This window comes from Cupressus sempervirens, chromosome 7 (genome assembly GCF_028749045.1).
Source record: "Cupressus sempervirens isolate cs-2001-9-10 chromosome 7, ASM2874904v1, whole genome shotgun sequence".
NCBI lineage: Eukaryota > Viridiplantae > Streptophyta > Pinopsida > Cupressales > Cupressaceae > Cupressus > Cupressus sempervirens.
In genome coordinates, this window is record NC_143124.1 from 897,611,656 (window position 1) to 897,631,652 (window position 19,997).

Sequence of the window (19,997 nt, forward strand, 5' to 3'; positions counted from 1 at the left end):
GATAGATTTATAAAGAACTTGGTTTTAGAGGATTATATGCTAGCTTGGGGCCTACATTCATGAGAGCTTTCCCTGCTAATGCTACAACTATCGTCACTTGGGAACTTATGGAAAATTTACTAGGGGTGAAACAATAGTAAGAGCATTACCTTCAGAGATGAATGGGTTTATACCTATGTAAATTTGTAAAAATTGGTCTTTTCTTTTTTTAGTAGATTGTCCTTTATCAATAAGAAAATGATATAACTAGATAAGTAGGCATATTGATGTACCTAGGAACTGGCATTATGTCATGGGACTCAGCCAACAATATATTTGTACCAAGTATAGTGCACTGTAATGGTATTGTTCATACAATGTTTGATATTTACTCAAGAGGACTATTTTGTGTTGGTGATGCTTCAGACTCAAATGCCTACAAATGCTTCATGCAGTGTCTAGTCTCAAGCCCTAATCTCTAGGCAAGCTCCTAGCTCTTATTATAGTTTTCTTACTACAATGTCATATCTATTTTGCATGTGATTCTACTAACCTAAAGGATCCTTAACCACAAATAATAGTAGTATCCTCTACCCAAGATAATACAACTTTGTTTGGATTTAATCAAGAAAATTTCAGCAACATTATTAGTGATCATTCGTGTCTACTCAAAACCTTCTTATCTAAGAAAGCCTTCCTGAGGGTTGTGAGCTTTTCTATTTCTCCTTTACATCAAAGGTTCAATGGGAGCATGTTGTTAAGAGCCTACCCAAGGTTACAAATGCAAAGTGAACTAGTTTTTGATTACCTCTTTTATTAGAGTAGATTTACTTGTGGGGTGTAGAGCACATGGAGAGCTTGTCCACTTATTTAGAGTTTTTTTTCTCATCCTTTTCTTGAATATCATATCAAAGAAAATACAAAGAGCTTGCACAAGTTTGTATGATTCTCTCTCTAATTTTGGCAAATAGAAAACTATTATGGCTTGGGACTATGTTCAACATAATTTACAACCTCAACAAGAGTTGGAATTCCAATTTTATACATATGTGGCATTGATTGCAATAACAAGAATGTCACTACATCATCTGGATATATTAAAAAAATCAATATGCATATCCTACAATATTGGCTTGCCATTAGACAACATTTCATGGAGGCAGTCAATAAAATAGTTCAAATGCCTTACCTATGATTCCACATTTTGCATGGATGTCTACCAAGGTAGTTGCAACTTACAAAAATATATTCTCTCAATATATCTATTTTGTGCATATCCAATAACCATGGCTTTTGATGACCACATTACATTTAGGCATCTTATCAAACAATTCACATGACTTATCTATGCTTCCATTTTGCAAGCATGTCTCCCAAGGAAAATGTTACTACTTCATCTACATCGCCTGAGAAAATCCTTTATGCTTTGATGGATGCCTATAGCTTATCCCAAAGCTCTCATTCAATAGTTATGAGATGATCAATCAAGAGGAAACAGTTGAGAGTTTAGAGTGACACAATTTTTAGATGATTATATGAAATGAAATGGGCATGCAAGTAGAAAGAAACTAGAAAGACATTGTGTACAGATGAAGGCATGAAATGGATGGTTTTGGAGCACTCAACATAGACACTTAGCATTCAATAGATATCATCATTTGAGATCAAATGGGTGTGTGGGATTATATGCATAGTGAATAATAAAGGAGGGAATTGAACCCTCCCTGAGGCTCACACTTGTTGAAGTCCACTTTAGCAATGGCCCTTCCTATGAAATTGTTGTTTAAAACCTTTCTAATGAGATAATGTGTTATGAGCTCTTCATCAATGGGATGGAACGTGAATCTAGGAGGTAGTTGTGCATCACCCATATCATGACTATAACTAAAGTTAAGAGCCTCTATTAACTAAAGGGAAGAGAATTCAATAATAGAGGCTCTTAACTTTAGTTACAGTCATGATATGGGTGATGTACAATTGCCTCTTGGATTCACCTTCCATCCCACTAATGAAGAGCTCATAACACATTATCTCATTAGAAAGGTTTTAGACAAAAATTTCATAGGAAGGGCCATTGCTGAAGTGGACCTCAACATGTGTGAGTGCTTGACAGTTTCCTACCAAGCATTGGTCAAAATTTTGACCAATGCTTGGCTATTTTTGACCAATCATTGGTCAAAATTTTGACCAATACTTGGTAGTTTTCGACCAAGCATTGGTCAAAATTTTGACCAATGCTTGGCAGAACTTGTGCCAACATGTTTGAAAGGTTTTGACCAACCAATAGGTTGGTTAAAATTTTGACCAAAAAAATTTTGACCAATGGGTTGGTCGAACTTGGTCGGGCTTTGGTCAAAAATTGGGTCAAAATTTTGACCAATAATGGTCAAAAAATGACCTCAAATGTACTAGTGAATAGTAGAGAAGGAAAAACCTTTGTCCCACAACTTACGCACATATGTGCACCTCGTACAACCATGTAACCCTCTAGAGGGTGTTTGTGTTTTTGGTGTATTCAAAGGGCTCAATAACATATATGCTGAGTGAACACCCTTGTGTTAGTGGTCAAGCACATATACCACCTTCAAACACCTAGTAGCATGCCTATGGTGAGTTCTACAGGAGAGATTCTTCCCTCTCCTTGCACAAATATTATGCCTCCTTTGGAGGTGAACGGTTAGCTTCTAACTAAAGGTTTTTACTTGGCTTCTATTTGTATTAATTCATGGTGGCTCTATAAGCACAGTTGAGACCAACAACCCACACCAACATCTAAGAGTGCACACACTTGCTTAGCAAGACTAGGGCCGACACTGGCAAGTGCAAAAGATAAAGCTTAACCTTGATAAGAAATATCAAGAATCAAGGGAAATAAATTAATCCAGCTTTGGAGTCTTTCACTCTACAAAGCATCTTGATTATAGTGAGTTGGAATCTCTGGCAAAAGGAGTGTGCTCACTTGGGTGATTCCTGGAGGTTGGATCACTTTGGCAGGCCCTCTAAAGGATTGACTCAGACTGGTGGCTCAAACATAAGGGTCAAAGTTTCTAATTTCCCTCAAGGGGAAATATCATACTCCTCTACCTTAGTTTCTCACCCAAACATGCAGAACACATTAATTACCTACTTAGCTTAATCAATCTAGACTCATCCTTCCTAAAGATTTTGATCCCTTTGAAAGCAAACCAACATCTCATCATAGAAAATTATTAGCACTAGAGAATCACTAACCTGATTGCATCCCTCAGAATGTCATCTTTCAAAAGCATCTAGGTTTCTGATTCACCCTTGGCCATAACCTCCCAGTGGTGAAGAGCATAATCCCCTATTCTTCTATCTTGTACCCTAAAAAGTTCACAAGCCTTATTTAGACTATGTTTATAAAATAGGAAAGAAGACACAATGTTTTGTGGGTTTTAATGTTTTCTTCGACAAACGTATCTTCAACAATTGTCTTGCAAACAAACAATTAGTTCATGTTTGAATGTTTTGTATAAGGAATCTTCATCAAATGTCCTATAGACAATTGTTAAGCTGTAGAGAACCAAAAAAACAAAATAATGATGGTTTAGAGAAAAAGATGTCAGTAAAAGATAACGAACAACATGCTGAAAAATAAAAAAAATAACATTGCTATTACAAAACTTCACACAAAATCTTGCACAGAACCACGCGAGATCTTTCACCAACCCGCACGAGTAAATGAGATGTAGCACAAAGACTTGCACAATAGGGAATTTTATTGCATGAGAAAGTGTAGAGATTCAGGTGAGACCCTCAAGTCTTTGTGCGAGAATTCAAAAAAATGTATAGAATAGCATGGACAAAATAATGAAAATGATAGAAAATTAAATAAATGAGGCCAAAAAATTATTTTTCTTGGCCCCATGGTGGGTGCCAGAAATGTATGCATGAATTTCTAGGCCTTTGAACCTCACATAAACTTCAATGTGGTCCTTGCCTGCGGATTCATCTTGGAATGAACATGGGATAGTTCATCAAAGAAGCCCAATAGTGTGAAATGTTGCCTTCTATCTAGAAGGATTTTTCCTATTTATACTCTCAGAATCAAGATGCAGGCAACTAGGCCTTTCTAGAATGAAGGGTTTAAATGCAATTAAGTCTATATGAGATGCAAGTAATCTAGATGAAATATGTACTTAATCTAATAGCATATAAAATAAACTAGACTATATGTATGCATATTAAAGCTATATGATCTTCAAATCTAAATGATGAAAAGCTTGTGAGAATAATGAGCTAATGAGTGCATGATTTAGTAGAGATTTGATACAAATTCCATTCAACCTCCTTAATGAGAAATTATGAGTCTCTTAAATAGAATCCAGGAATTGATCAATGGTCAAGATCAATTCGAATGAATGGTTGAGACAAAGAGAAGATTCAGTTAAAATAGAAACTTGCTTAAGAAAGGGGAGTTAACTGAGCTTTCCATGAGTGAAATAAGGAATTAATGGATTTCATTCCTTTTCTAATTTTTTTTAACTAAAGAGTTTCCCTTTTTGAACTAAAGAGAAGATTTTGTAGATATTATTTAATTTAATAAGTGAGACATGACCTCATAAATGCCTTTTCTATTTAATTGAATAATCTTATTCAATTAATCAAAGTGGGCATGATTATTAAATTAAATATTTTAATTCCCTTGTACATTAGTCTTAGGATATAATTTAATTAAATTAAGCTATAGAAACTTTGAATTAAATTAAATCTCAATCAAATAGGTTTAATGTGACTAATGTTATAATTATTTAGAATAACTGAGAGTGGGGGGGGAGGGGGGAGGGTGAATCAATTATCCAAGGTCCAATGATGTCCGTACAACTTTTTCTACAAATCTTTAATGACACATAATTGAAATTATCATGTATGGAATTTAACATTAAACAATCATGAAAAGTAAATATGCATCACACCATAACACTAAGGATTTGATAACCCAAAAACCCTCTAGGAATAAGAAGGTAAAACTGGAGTGGCGATGATACCCACAAAATAACTATGCAATCAATTTCAACCACTTTTGATGGTCTACCCTATTAAAGGCTACAACACATTGTTAAATGTGACCTTGTTAAAGGATTTAAGAGCATTCAACTTGGAATGTCACCCTATTAAAAGATTTACATAGAGCTATTAGGCTCACCAAAGTCCATGGGATTTATAGTCACCTGCTCAAAAGAATATTTCATCCCTCACAAAGGATCTCCTATCCTCCTCCTAAGGATCTCTTTATCCTTCTCCTAAGGATCTCTTTATCCTTCTCCTGGGGATCTCTTTATCCTTTTTTTGAGGTTTATCCACCTCGCTATTAAGCTAACCTAGAAATGTAGGGTTTCAATATCTAATACAATGGTAAGAAAGTACTAGAAGGGGTTTGACCTAATATATATTGTAACTTCAACCTTGCAGATTTTAGATCTCTATTCAGTCCTTTTATTTGCTTGACTTTCCTCCCTTGTAGTGCTGATAGCTTGTTCACCCTTCAAGATCTGTCTCCTTGAGTTCTTCCACTCATTATGCCAATGCTCTCTCTAGTCACTCGATCAATTCAGAGTCTTGATGCTATGTTCTTACTCCTCTTGGCTTCTTCACATGATTACACTTATGACCAACTCCTTCTCATGCATGTGCACTTGATCTCTGACCTGTAACTCCTTATAAAGAAGTTCTATTCTTGATTTCTTGCTCAAATCTCACTCTCCAACTTTAGGGTTTCAATGGATTAGGTAGGATACAATGTATCTGTCTCATATCTTGTTTCTATCTAGAAAATTCATGATAAATCCATTAGCATTCATCAAAAACATTTTACATAGTATTCTATGCCACCAGCTCATCATTCTTATCTTCTATCTGGTTCACAAAATTCTAGATAACTACCATGTCAGCTCAGATCTGGCAAATCTTTGACTTTTCAAAATAATGCAACAACTCGGCATCACTAGTTTACTGATGCTCAGCACCATTAGTTTACTGATGCTTGGCACCTTCTGTGTTACTCGGCTTCTTAATATTATTTACTAGTGCTTGGCACCTGTATCTTCCTCGGCACTTGTATCTTCACTCAACACCTATTTCTTGCTTGGCACCTAAAGACTGCTCGACACTTGATCTTCACTCGGCACTTGAAGGTTGTTTGACACCTGAAGATCACTTGACACACACTAAGTTGAACTTTCTCGGCTTCAACTGAGAATTTGTTTGACACCAACTAGAACTTAGTTAATCCTTACATCATGTGTCTTAGTGTGTCCATCCTCTATGTCTTAGAGTATGTCATCAATGCACTATTTCATCAATGGCTTAGATGCTCCTTATACTTCATTACAACATCATAAATTCAACCTTTCTCTAGGTACTCTAGTTACATCTTATTGATTGCCACCTCCTTGTCAATCAACCAATTAATAGTATTTGGATCACTAAAGCAATTATCATTCCTGTAAGTAGCAAGTTTCACATCAATGACAAAACAATGATTGAAAAATTCCTTACCAATTCCACTTCTCTTCATTCATGATCTTTTCAATTATTTCCATCAATCTCCCTCTTTGGAATTGATGGAAAACCAAACTGATTAAATGATTAAGTTGATCAACTTAGTTACCACCAAAATTTGAATCCTTTTTTTTGCTTCTCCCTCTGAACTGTTGCATCCTTATTCTATAATCTTGATCCTTCATATATATCTCCCTCTTAATTTGTATTGATCTTACTTTGTATTGATCAGTTTCTCCTATATCTCCCTCTTTGACATAAATGTCAAAGATGTAGCATCTTTAACATGCTAAATAGAGGCTTTGCATCTTCATATTTTTCTCCCTCTATCACCATGGTTGTGACTAATCTAGAGTTTTTGCTCCTATTGTCATCCTCTGCATCATTCTTCTAATATTTCAATGATCTACTCATGTTGATGATGGGTAGCTTCTATGTTGCTTTAGACTACTTAAGTAAGGGGCATTACCCCCAACTTGCCTCTAAGATATTCATAAGCACCCTTGGGCAATGGTTTGGTGAAGATATTTGCAATTTGTTCCCTTATGTGAATGTACTCCATCTTTACTTGTTTGTCTTACACTAATTCTCTGACATAGTGATACTTGATTGCAATATGCTTGGTTTTTGCATACATTACTGTATTCTTGGATATGTTTATAGCACTTATATTATCACAATACAATATCATAGGTTTAGTTACCTCTTCTTTCATTCATTTCAATAGATCATTGAGCGAGACAATGTTTGTGCAATTGACTACTGCTGCCACATATTCTGGTTCTACAGTGGACTAAGATGTGCATGTTTGTTTCTTGCTAGTCCAAATAACTAGCTTTTTACCTAAGAATAATGCTCCTCCACTTGTGCTTTTCTTGTCATCAATGTTTCCTCCCCAATCTGCATCTGTGTATGCATTGAGCTCAAACTTCTCATTCTTTTTGTAATATAGGCCAAAATCATTAGTTCTTTTGAGATACCTCATTATCCTTTTTACTGCCATGAGATGATTTTCTCTAGGATTGATAGAGAATCTAGCCACTATTCTAACTGCTAGTGATATGTTTGGTCTGCTATGTACAACATATTGTACTTTTCCAATCATGGATCTATACATTGTTTGATTGACTTCAGCTGATTCATCATTTTTAGATAGCTTATGTCCTATACCATTGGTGTGCTGACAGGTTTGGAGTCTTCCAATCCAAACTTCTTGAGTATCTCTTTGATGTATTTTTATTGTGTCACAAATATGCCATGTTTTAGTTGATGTACTTGCAATCCTACAAAGAACTTGATTTCTCCAAACATAGACATCTCAAACTCATGTTTCATTTTGTCAACAAAACTTTTGCATAGTACTTCCTTTCCTCCAAAAACTATATCATCCACAAATATTTAAGATACAAGAATATCCTTTCCTTCTTCTAATTTGATGTACATGTTGTTCTTATAAGCAGTTCTTTCAAATACTATTTGCACCAAATACTTGTGAAGTCTCTCATACCAAGCTCTAGGGGCTTGATTCAATCCATATAGAGCCTTATGTAGTTTACATACCTTATTTTTGTTCTTTTCATCAACAAAACCTTCTGGTTGCTCTATGTAGACTTCCTCTTCAAGTATACCATTTATAAATATAGACTTTACATCCATTTGATAGACTTTAAATCCTTTGAAGGCTGCATATGCCAGTAAGGTCCTTACACCTTCCATTCTAGCAACTAGAGCAAAAGTTTCTCCATAATCTAGTCCTTCTTCTTGTGCATATCCTTTGCAGACTAATCTTGCCTTATTTCTTTTGATTTCACCATTCTCATCTAACTTGTTTCTGAACACCCACTTGGTTCCAATCACATTCTTATCAACTGGTCTTGAGACTAAGGTCCATGTCTTGTTCTTCTCAATTTGTTCTATTTCTTCTTTCTTAGCATTATACTAGTCATCATCTGTTGTGGCTTCACTTACTATTTTTGGTTCCATTTTGCTGAGCAGACATGTTTCATTTCTGATTCTATTCCTTATCATTGGTTCTACCTCTTTGTTTCCAGTAATTTGATCTGTAGGATGATGTCTTTCCACATACTTTGCCAATACAGGTTCTTTCCTTGTTTGCATGTTGTCTCTTTCAGAATTTGTATCCTCATGCATATTTTCATCAGGTATTTGTTCATTTTCTTCTTTTTGGCTGTTCTTAGAATCTGAATGAATATTTTCTATATTTTGTAGCTCAGCTTCTAAATGTGTCTATTGTTCAGCATTCACTATCTGTGACTTGACAGATACTGGATTATGTTGTTGATTGTCATTCTGAGTTGCAAATTCACCATTATTAGGTATACCTTCATAAAAGTATACAAAGGTCTTGTATTCTTCTACTTTCTTAGTGTTCTCAACACTTTGAACTTCTGCAAGCTCATCAAACTTCACATTTTTACTTTCTACTACTTTTTTAGTGTTAACATTCAAGCACTTATAAGCTTTGCTCCTAGTAGAATAACCAAGAAATGTGCCTTCCTCACTCTTTGCATCAAACTTTCCATTTCTAGACTCTTTATATATATATATAATTTGCATCCAAATATTTTCAAATGTTTTACATTAGGAGAATGCCCATACCATAATTCAAAAGGTGTTGCATTTGTACCTTTCTTGACTTGAACTTTATTGAGTGTGTAGACTGCAGTACTTACATCTTCTCTCCAGTACTTGAGTGCAACATTTTTCTCCATCATTAAGGTCCTAGCATAGTCAATAACTGATCTATTACTTCTCTGTACTATAACATTCTAAGGTGGAGTTTTGGGTGTTGATGTCTTCCTTTTAATTCCTCTTTCGTTGCAGAACTCTTCAAATTCTCTTGATGTGAATTCACCTCCTCTATCAAATCTAAGAAATTTTAGGCTCTTTCCAATTTCTTTCTCAACTCTAGCCAAGTACCATTTGAACATTTGGAATGCATCTAATTTTTGTTTTAGGAACATGACTGTCATCATTCTTGAATAGTCATCTACAAATAGCATTATGTATCTGTCACCTTTGTAGCTTTGTACTTCAATATGACCACACAAGTTAGTATGAACTACCTCTAATACTTCATTGGAAGTATAAGTCTTTCTTTTGAAAGTTGACTTGGTCATCTTTCCTAGTTGGCATTGTTTGCACATGATGTTATCAGGCTTCTTCAACTTTGGTAGACCTCTGACTTTCTTCATTTTGCTGATGCTTATCAGATTGTCAAAATTTACATGACATAGCCTCTTGTGCCATAACCATACATCATCAGTTTGAACAATAAGATAAGAAGCATCTTCCATTTCAAGGTAAAACAAATTACTCTTAGTTTGATCACCTTTTCCTAATAGACTTCCTTGAGAATCATAAATCTTAGCAACTCCTTTTTTCAAATTCAACCTTACACCCTATGTTTCCTAACTGTGAGACACTTAACAAGTTATAATTCAGTCCTTCAACATAATATGCATTATCACATGATATCTTTTCAGTAAGCTTGATACTACCTTTCCCTTCGATCTGACATGGTGCATTGTTACCAAATCTAGAACTATTTCCTTCATATTGAATAAAGGTAATGAACTTACTTTTGTCTCCAGTCATGTGATGAGAGCATCCACTGTCTATGATCCATCTATCATTCTTGTTCATGAAGGTTACAAGAGCAATTGCCTCATCTTCATCTGATTCATCTTTCATAGCCACATAGACTACTTCATCATCATTCTCCTTAGAGTCTTCTTCAACAATATAGCATCTTTTACCTTTACCTTTGTAGTCCTTTTTTTCCTCTTTCTTGTTATTGAAGTTTCCTCCATCATTATAATTTTTCTTTTGTGTGCATCTAGCTGCAATGTGACCAACTTCATTACAATTGAAACAAATGATTGGTAGCTTACCTTTGAATTTTCCTCTTCCTCTGTGAAATCTTCTTGCTAGCAATGCCTCTAATTGGTCCACACCATCTTCATCAATGCTGCTATCACTAGATACATAATTTCCTTTTCCATTCTTTTTCTTTGTTGGAACCTCCTCATTCTCTTTCATTGTCATCTTAGCTTTGAATGTAGATTCAAAATTTTCTGGCTTGTAGTTGTCAAAGTTGGATAGCTCAAAGGCAGCGAGTCTTCAAATTATTCCTTCAAATGTCACTGTGTTTCCTAGTACACACCTTAGCTCTTGGATGGATGATACTCTTATAGCATAGATGGGAAACAAAATTCTCAAGTATTTGCTACATACTATTTCTTCTACTAACTTTCCTCCTAGGCTTCTTATGGCACTAACTACTTCCTTTATTCTTGCACCATATTGAGCAGCATTCTCTCCTTCCTCCATCTTCATGTCATCAAATTTTCCTCTTAGGCTTTCTCTTTTAGCTCTCTTGAAATTATCATCTCCTCCATAGATTCTTGATAATGTTTCCCACATCTGATGTGAAGTATCACATCCTTTGATGTCATCATACTCGGCATAGCTTAATGCTGAAGCAATATCTAACATAGCTTGATTGTGCTCCTTCTTCTTACTCATGTCATTTGTAGTGAGGGGTCTTGTAGGGTCTACATGATCAACTGTGATTGACATTTTTGCATAGTAACCTATTGATCCAAGGTGTAGCTTCATCAGACTTTTCCATGCAACAAAGTTGTCTTTTTTTAGCTTGGGAACTTCTCTCTTGGACATCTTGATCTTCCGAGTGCTAGTACCTTGAAACAAATTAGAAGTGGAGCTCTGATACCAATTGTTATATTCTTTTAGAATAACTGAAAGAGGGGGGTGGGGGGGGGGGGGGGGGGGGGGGTGAATCAGTTATCCAAGGTCTAATGATGTCCAATACAACTTTTTCTACAAATCCTTAATCGCACATAACTGAAATTATCATGCATGCAATTGAATATTAAACAATCATGAAAAGTAAACATGCATCACACCATAACACTAAAGATTTGATAACCCAAAAACCCTCCAGGGATAAGAAGGTAAAACTGGAATGGGGATGATACCCACAAAAGAAATGTGCAATTGATTTCAACCACTTTTGATGGTTTTCCCTATTAAAGGCTACAACACATTGTTAAATGTGACCTTGTTAAAGCATTTAAGAACATTCAACATGGAATGTCACCCTGTTAAATGATTTACATAGAGCTATTAGGCTCACCCAAGTCCATGGGATTTACAGTCACCTGCTCAAAATAATCTTTCATTGCTCACTAAGGATCTCCTATCCTCCTCCTAAGGATCTCTTTATCCTTCTCCTAAGGATCTCTTTATCCTTATCCTAGGGATCTCTTTATCCTTTTTCTAAGGTTTATCCACCTAGCTATTGAGCTAACCTAGCAATGTAGGGTTTCAATATCTAATACAATGGTAAGAAAGTATTAGAAGGGGTTTGACCTGATATAGATTGCAACTTCAACCTTGCAAATTTTTGATCACTATTCAGTCCTTTTCTTTGCTTGACTTTCCTCCCTTATAGTGCTAACAACTTGTTCACCCTACAAGATCTATCTCCTTGAGTTCTTCCACTCGTTATGCCAATGCTCTCTCTAGTCACTCGATCAATTCAAAGTCTTGATGCTCTGTTCTTATTCCTCTTGGCTTCTTCGCATGATTACACTTATGACCAACTCCTTCTCATGCATGCACACTTGATCTCTGACCTATAACTCCTTATAAAGAAGTTTTGTTCTTGATTTCCCACTCAAATTTGCCTCTCCAACTTTAGGGTTTCAATGGATTAGGTAGGATACAATGTATCTGTCCCATATCTTGTTTCTATCTAGAAACTCCATGATAAATCCATTAGCATTCATCAAAAATGTTTTACATAGTGTTATGTGCCACCAACTCATCATTCTTATCTTCTATTTGGCTCACAAAATTCTAGATAACTACCATGTTGGCTCAGATTTGGCAAATATTTGACTTTTCAAAATAATGTAGCAACTCAGCATCATTAGTTTACTGATGCTTGGCACCTTCTATGTTAGCTTCTTAATATTATTTACTGGTGCTTGGCACCTGTATCTTGCTTGGCACCTATATCTTCACTCAACACCTATTTCTTGCTCTGCACCTGAAGACTGCTCATCACTTGATCTTCACTTGGCACCTGAAGGCTGCACGGCACCTGAAGATCACTCGGCATACACTAAGTTGAACTTGCTCAGCTTCAAATAAGAATCTATTCAAAACTAACTAGAACTTAGTTAATCCTTACATCATGTGTCTCATTGTGTCCATCCTCTATGTCTTAGAGTATGTCACCAACGCACTATTTCATCAATGGCTTAGCTGATCCTTATACTTCATTACAATATCATAACTTCAATCTTTCTCTAGGTACTCTAGTTACATCGTATTGATTTCCACCTCCTTGTCAATCAACCAATTAATAGTATTTGGATCACTAAAGCAATTATCATTCCTACAAGTAGCAAGTTTGACATCAATGACAAAACAATGATTGAAACATTCTTTACCAATTCCATTTCTCTTCCTTCATGATCTTTTCAATTATTTCCAACAACTAATACAAGTCAATACTTAGGAATTAAGTAGATGTCCTAATTAATGCAGATTTGGGATTTTTGTATTGGACACCTAGGTCAAGTAGCAAAAATTAGAATAAGGATTTCCTAGGAGAGTATGACTTTAGAATTGATCAGATAGACCAGAATTGGTAATCATGGCAATGAGCCAATTTTGGGGTATTACAATTACCAACCTAAACTTCCATCTGAATGATCTTTTCTTGGTCAGCTTTCTATTCTTGTTGCATCTTTCCCACTTTTCTTTCCAAATTCATTAACATATTGTACATCCAGGAGTTGCCTCGGAGAGAGGAGTCAGCCTTAAGCTTAGTAGTATGAAGGAAAGAAAGCATAGTGTCCTTACTAGTAGATTCATCCTTCTCCTTCCCCAGTTCTTCCTTACCAATAGACTCATCCTTCTCTTTCCTCATTTCTTCCTCTACATTCATAGCACCCTTACTAGTGAGGTCCTCCTTTTCCTTTGCCATTTCTTCATTTTCCTCCTTTCTTCATTAGGTTTGCTCACTCTAGTTTTAATCATCTTCTCCAACATTACCTAACCCTATATTTCTATCATTTCTTTCCTCAGCCTCATCCTTACCAATCTTACCCTTGCTGCCAAGGTAACCCTCTAGATTTGAACTAAAATCTCCCACATCCATATTCTCCTCATCCTCCATATTCTTATCATCATTATTATCTAAATTCTCAGACTCAGTAATCTCCTCTGCATCTTTTTTAGGTGTTCCTTGCTTCAAACTCCTCTTTCTCACACTAACCCCTTCCTCACCCTTACTCTTCCAAGAGTAGGTTTCACTAACAGAGCCATTCTTTTTCTTAGAGGGAGGGGAAGAAACAATAGCCTTGTTCTTGCAATAATTCTCAATTAATAAGATTACCCCTTCATGTAAAATTAGATGAGACTCTTTTTTCCTATGGGCTTGGAGACTTTGAAGCAAAGAAAATCTCAAATAAAAAGGAAATTAGATCCTATCCTTATACCAAAAATGAGTCACGAACATAAAATAAAATTTATGAACACGCTTTGCCCTACTATTTAAAATGAAATACTCATGGATGCAAGAGAGGACATCCTGCTAGATAACTTTTATTTGACCTAGCTCATAAAAGTCACCATTCTTCTCTAGATTCTTTTCCTCCTCATTAGTCTTTGAAAATTTCTTAAACACAGCATTGGAAATACTAGTTTCCTTACTAAATTTTATGCCCTCCTTATGTAGCCTTGTAACCTTGGCAATGAAATCTTCAGACAAGTGAACCATTACCCCATGCATGGAAAGACTATCCTTGATCCAATTTTTGAAGAATTCCTCTATGACATGTGGTTTTTAGCCATGAAGGTCCTCCAGATAGGTGGTGACATTGCCCTTCTGCAGAATCTGCCAAACAAATGCTTTGGCCTTCCATGCTTTATAGTTCTTTGGTTCCTATTTTCTTAGTTTCCCACCCATTTCCAAAAACTTCATTTCTCTATGAAATGCCAAAGTCAAGCAATAGACAGGTAGACATAAAGAATTAAGAAAAGCCAAGGTGTTCATTAAAACAACTAAGGCACTCATTAAAACACATATGTGCCAAGCTAGGATAATAATCACATTTATGTACTTTGTCGAGAAAATAACACTAGCTTCCATAACCCCACTTCCATTTATTATTAAATTGCTAATATTAACAAGTCTTTCCCTTCGTTGCGTGAGTTTTTTCATAATTAATAAGAGCTTTTAGATCCATGGTCCTACTTAGGTCATCATGTCATGTCATCTTACACTCCTGTTGGACAACCTAGTTAGCAATCCAGTTGGCCACAATATTTCCTTCATGAAATGAATGAGATATAAATACTTTCTCAAATTTATCCATTACGGATTTAATTTCCATTATAATAGCTTCGATAGACCAAGTGATCAAGCTTTTACCATTAATCATATTTATAATGTTCAAGGAATCTCCTTCCATCCATAGGTACCGAAAACCAGTTTCCACTGATAACCTCATCATATACAAAGTTTCAATAGCCTCAATTTTATGGTTATTAGAAATACCAATAGGTATGGAAATAACATCTATAATATTACCTATATGATTCCTCAAAAACCCCTCATAGCTCACATTGCCAAGGTTTCTTTTAGTAGCACCATTGAAATTCCCTTTAATCCATCCCATAGGAGGAGCCTTCCATTTGGTATTCATTCTTAGATCTTCTTTCTTCATATTAGAACCTTTAGAAAACATTGGATTGTCAATTTGGAAATCTTCATTATACTTTCTCTAGAAATTGATGTTTCCCTTTATAGCCTTGATAATGTTTTGGCCAAGCACCCACTCAGGCATTTCTTTATTTCTAAAGATTCTATTATTTATTTCTTTCTAGATACTCCACCAGAGATGGGGAAGAGTAATTTTCCATAGAAAATCAACATCATTATCCTTAGATGGGCAAATCCAACTCTTAAAACAATGTTCTATATTATTTTGGTGGACCCAAGTGATATTCTAAAAGTTGAGAATAGAACTCCATACTTGTTGATTATAAGTAGAGTTTAAGAACAAGTGGTCTCTATCTTCATAACCTTCTTTACATAGACTAAACCTATTAACCACATCAATGCCTCTCTTTTGCAAACTATCCTAAGTAAGAATTTTATTTTGAAGAAAGATCCAATAAAAGATATTTATTTTTGGTATAAGACCTTTTATTCAAGCTCTAGTCCATAAAGGGAAATTACCTTGCTCCTCAGATTTGAATACAAAGGAAACTTTGAAATGGCCACGTACATCAGCACTCCATATCATCTTATCCTCCTTAAGGGCATACAAAGAAAAGGCATTCAACATAATCTAGATATTATGAAAATCCTGGTTAACATCAACAAGGCTAACCCAACTATTATTATACCAGTAATGTCCCACAAGAGTCCCATACAATTGCTTACATATATCAATATGGGTCCTATCCTCAAAGGATGATTCAGTATCCAAACATTTTTCCAGAATCTGACCTTTTGCACATTTCCAACTCTCCATTAACATCCTTTACTTAAGATGTTCTTAGTTCCTTGCACAACCCCCCAAATAGCAAAAGCAAAAAGAACATCAATAGTTGATAGAAAATCAAATAAAGAAGGAGCATTAAAAAGATACTTATGTTTCCATATAGTACTCCATTCCTTATCATTATGATACACTCTCCATCCCTATTTGGTTAAAAGAGCTCTATTCATACTTTGCACTGACCTGATTCTTAAACCAACTTCCTTGATAGGCTTACAAATTTGATCCCAAGCTATCAAAGCCATTCTCTTCCTTTCCTCAGTGCTAGACCAAAGAAAATTCTTTTGGATTTCATCAATACTAACTGCAAATTTTGCTAGAATTCTAAAGAGACTCAAAGTATAAGTGCAGATGCTTTGGAGAGAAGCTTTGAGGAGGGTAATTTTGCCAACTTGACTCAAAAGGTTACCCTTCCATCTAGAAAGCTTCTTATTAAAATTCTTAATGAGATCTCCCCAAAAGAATCTGGAGCTTTAGGCCCCAAAGGGAGACCCAAGTAAATACAAGGAAAAGATCTTATTAAGCACCCTAGAATTTTAGCAATTTTGTTCTATCTTAAAACTAGGGCATTAATAAAAAAGAGAGCTCTTATTCCAATTTATCAACTAACTTGAAGTAGAAGAGTACAAGATAAGGGCTTTTTTGAGATTTCTAGCTTCCCTAACTTCAGGTTTCCCTATGAAAATGGTGTCATCAACAAATTGACCATGAGAAAAAGTAAGAGGCTGAGAAGGAGGTTGCAAACCTTTAATGTCCCCTTGGAAAACTAGTTTCCCAATATACCTCCCAAAACAATTAGCCATAATAGTGAATAGAATAGGGGATAAAGGGTCTCCCTATCTCAAACCCCTAGAAGGGCTAAAGAATTTAGAGGAACACCCATTCACCAGAACAACAATTGAACTAGTAGAAATCAATTGAAAAATTTCCCTCACTATCCTATGACTAAAGCCAAAGGCCAATAAAATCTTAACAAGAAAAGCCCGTTCCACACTGTCATAGGCTTTTGTAATATCAATTTTCATGATAAAACCCTAATTATTGGAACAATATAAAGAATGAATATTCTCATGAGCAACAATAATAGAGTTAAGAATTTTCCTTCCTAGGATAAAATCATTTTGCTGAACAACAATAAGAGACAGAAGCACCAAAAGCAGCCTGGAAGTGACTTTTGAGATAATCTTATAGAAAGAATTACACAAACTAATAGGCCTGAATTGGTTTGGAGAATCAACCCCAATCTTTTTAGGAATAAGGCATAGGAAGGTGGAATTGATCTCCTTTAGCATTCTTCTAGCCCCAAAGAATTCTTTAATAACATCACATACATCTTTTCCAACCAATTTCCATGCCTTTTGGAAAAATAACATAGGAAAACCATTCAGTCTTGGAGACTTACCCCCTCCCAAGGAATAGACTACTTTTAAAATTTCATCTTCCTTGGAAATGGTGCCTAAAAATTTATTTTTCTTCTCAATAATTATAGAAGGAATCACCTTTAAAAGTTCAACTTGATAAATGGAATCAATGTTACAGTCAGATGTCATCAGAGTAGAAAAAAGGAGACCATCTCTTCTTAAATGTTATTTTCCTCAGTAATCTTCAAAATTCCCTTCTTAATATATGATATATGAGTTTGAAAGATGAAAAAACCTAGTTTTATTATCTCCTTCATTTAGCCAGACTGATCTGGATCTTTCCCTCCAATAAATTTCCTCTTTAGTAATAATGTCATGTTACTCCACCAATTTTTCATTTTCTTCTCTAACAAGGTCAAGAGTGTATCCTTCCTTCTGTATCTTGCCCTAGATATTTTACAGCTCTTCCTTAATACTTGATTTACTCTAAAAAATGTTACCAAAACATCTTGTATTTAAGATTTTAACCTCCTTTTTGACATTTCTTAATTTTAAAGCCACTCTAAAAAGAGTAGTTCCATCAATATCTATATTCCACCATTCAGCCAATTTAATCTCAAACTGTGGATGCTACATCCACAATTTTTCAAACCTAAAAGGAAAGGTTTTTTTTATAGTAACCTTTTCAGTACTAAGAATCAAAGGCAAATGATCTGACCCCATTTTTTGTAATGCCTCTAACTTGCATACAAAATCTTTAGTCCAATCAAGAGAAATAAGAGCTCTATCCAATCGAGCTTGAATACAATCATCACCTAGCCTCTTATTACTCTAGGTAAACTCTATACCATGAAGATATAGATGCATTAAACCCTCCTTATTAATGAAATCCATTAGATCCAATCTCCCATCCAACTGGCTCACATTACAAGCCCCCCTCCCCCCATCTTTTTCTTAGTCATAAAGAGGAACATTAAAATCCCCCATGAAGATCCATCTACCAAAGTAGTCTTTACTCTTTATATAAGATAGAGTTTCCAATACCTTTTTCCTAGAGTTCTTAATATGTGGTGCATACATAGTAACAATATACCATTCATTATTCTAGTCAATGCTAGTAATTTTAATCACCATGAAATATTTACTAGCATTCAAAATAGTTCCTGAGTAGTAGGATTTCTTCTATAACATCAAAGTTCCTCCTGAAGCTCCTTCTAAATGACTTGCTTTTAAACAATAAACATTAAAAGACTTAATTTTTCCAGCTCTCTCCTTCTCCATCTTCATTTCTTGCAGCAAAAGAAAATTTTGCTTATGCTTCCTAACAAAATTCCTAACAATAGCAAGTTTATGACTACTGTTCAATCCCCTAATATTCCAAGTAATAATTTTCATATTTTTTTGGTGGGGTAAAATCTAGAATACTTGCCTATCTTCCATCAATAATATTCTGCAAACTTTCTATTTCTCTAGTTTTCCTAGAAGATTTCCTTCCAGGTTTCTTTGGAGTTCCAACATTTGGTTTCACCTTAGATTGTTGCTCCAATTTACTACTACAAGGCTCTACTCCTTTAGGAGCTATATTACTTTTCTTTTTTATCATTTTCCCTTGACTCTATTTTTTGTTTCAAATCCTTCCCTTCCAAGTTTCTCTTCTCAATTTCAAAATCATTCCAAAAGGGAGCGATTTCTTTGCACAAAGGTGTCTTAAGAGGGTTAGGAATAAAATTTTGGATTTCAATAGACTAGATATTCTGGGATTCCTCCAGCACCATCTATTTACTACTTTCCATAAGAATTTCACCCTCCTCTGTTTCCTCCATCTCAACTAGATCTTCCCAGTTTGTATCATTCTTCTGATAAATGACTAATTGCTTCATCATGTCAACCATATTCTCTTTATTTTTCTCAAGTGAGGTAGAACCTAACATCACCCTAATCTCTTGATTTTCACTACTCAAGTTTTCCTTCAACATAGAATTTGACATCATACTAGTTTCCTAATTTTTCAAATTCAGATTATCCTTCAAACCCTTTGCAAGAGTAGCTTTGGGTTTCCAAACTTTATTCTAGGTTTTCTCTTCTTTCTGTTTATCCTCCTTATTACTCTTAGGATAGTTCTTTCTTTTGTTAGGACAATTTTTCACCCTATGACCCTATTTTTTATAGGCAAAATAGGTATTTGGAAGATCTTCATATATAATTTCTTGTATTCTTTTTCCATGTTTTGAAATTAGTTCCACCTTTTTAGGGAGGTGATTCAAGTTTGCCACTTTCACATATAATCTTGCACTCTAAAGTTTAGATTTTGAAGTCATAGCATGATCCACTATAATTAGTTCCCCAAAGGAACTAGCTATTCCCTTAAAGATATCCTCATGCCAAAATTCCAAAGGGGGTCCAAGAAGTCTAACCCATATTAGAGTAGTTAAGAAGAAGGCATCAGATAAATCCATGTTTGGCTCCCATTTTTTAATATTGAGAGTACTTTTTCCAAATGACCATGTTC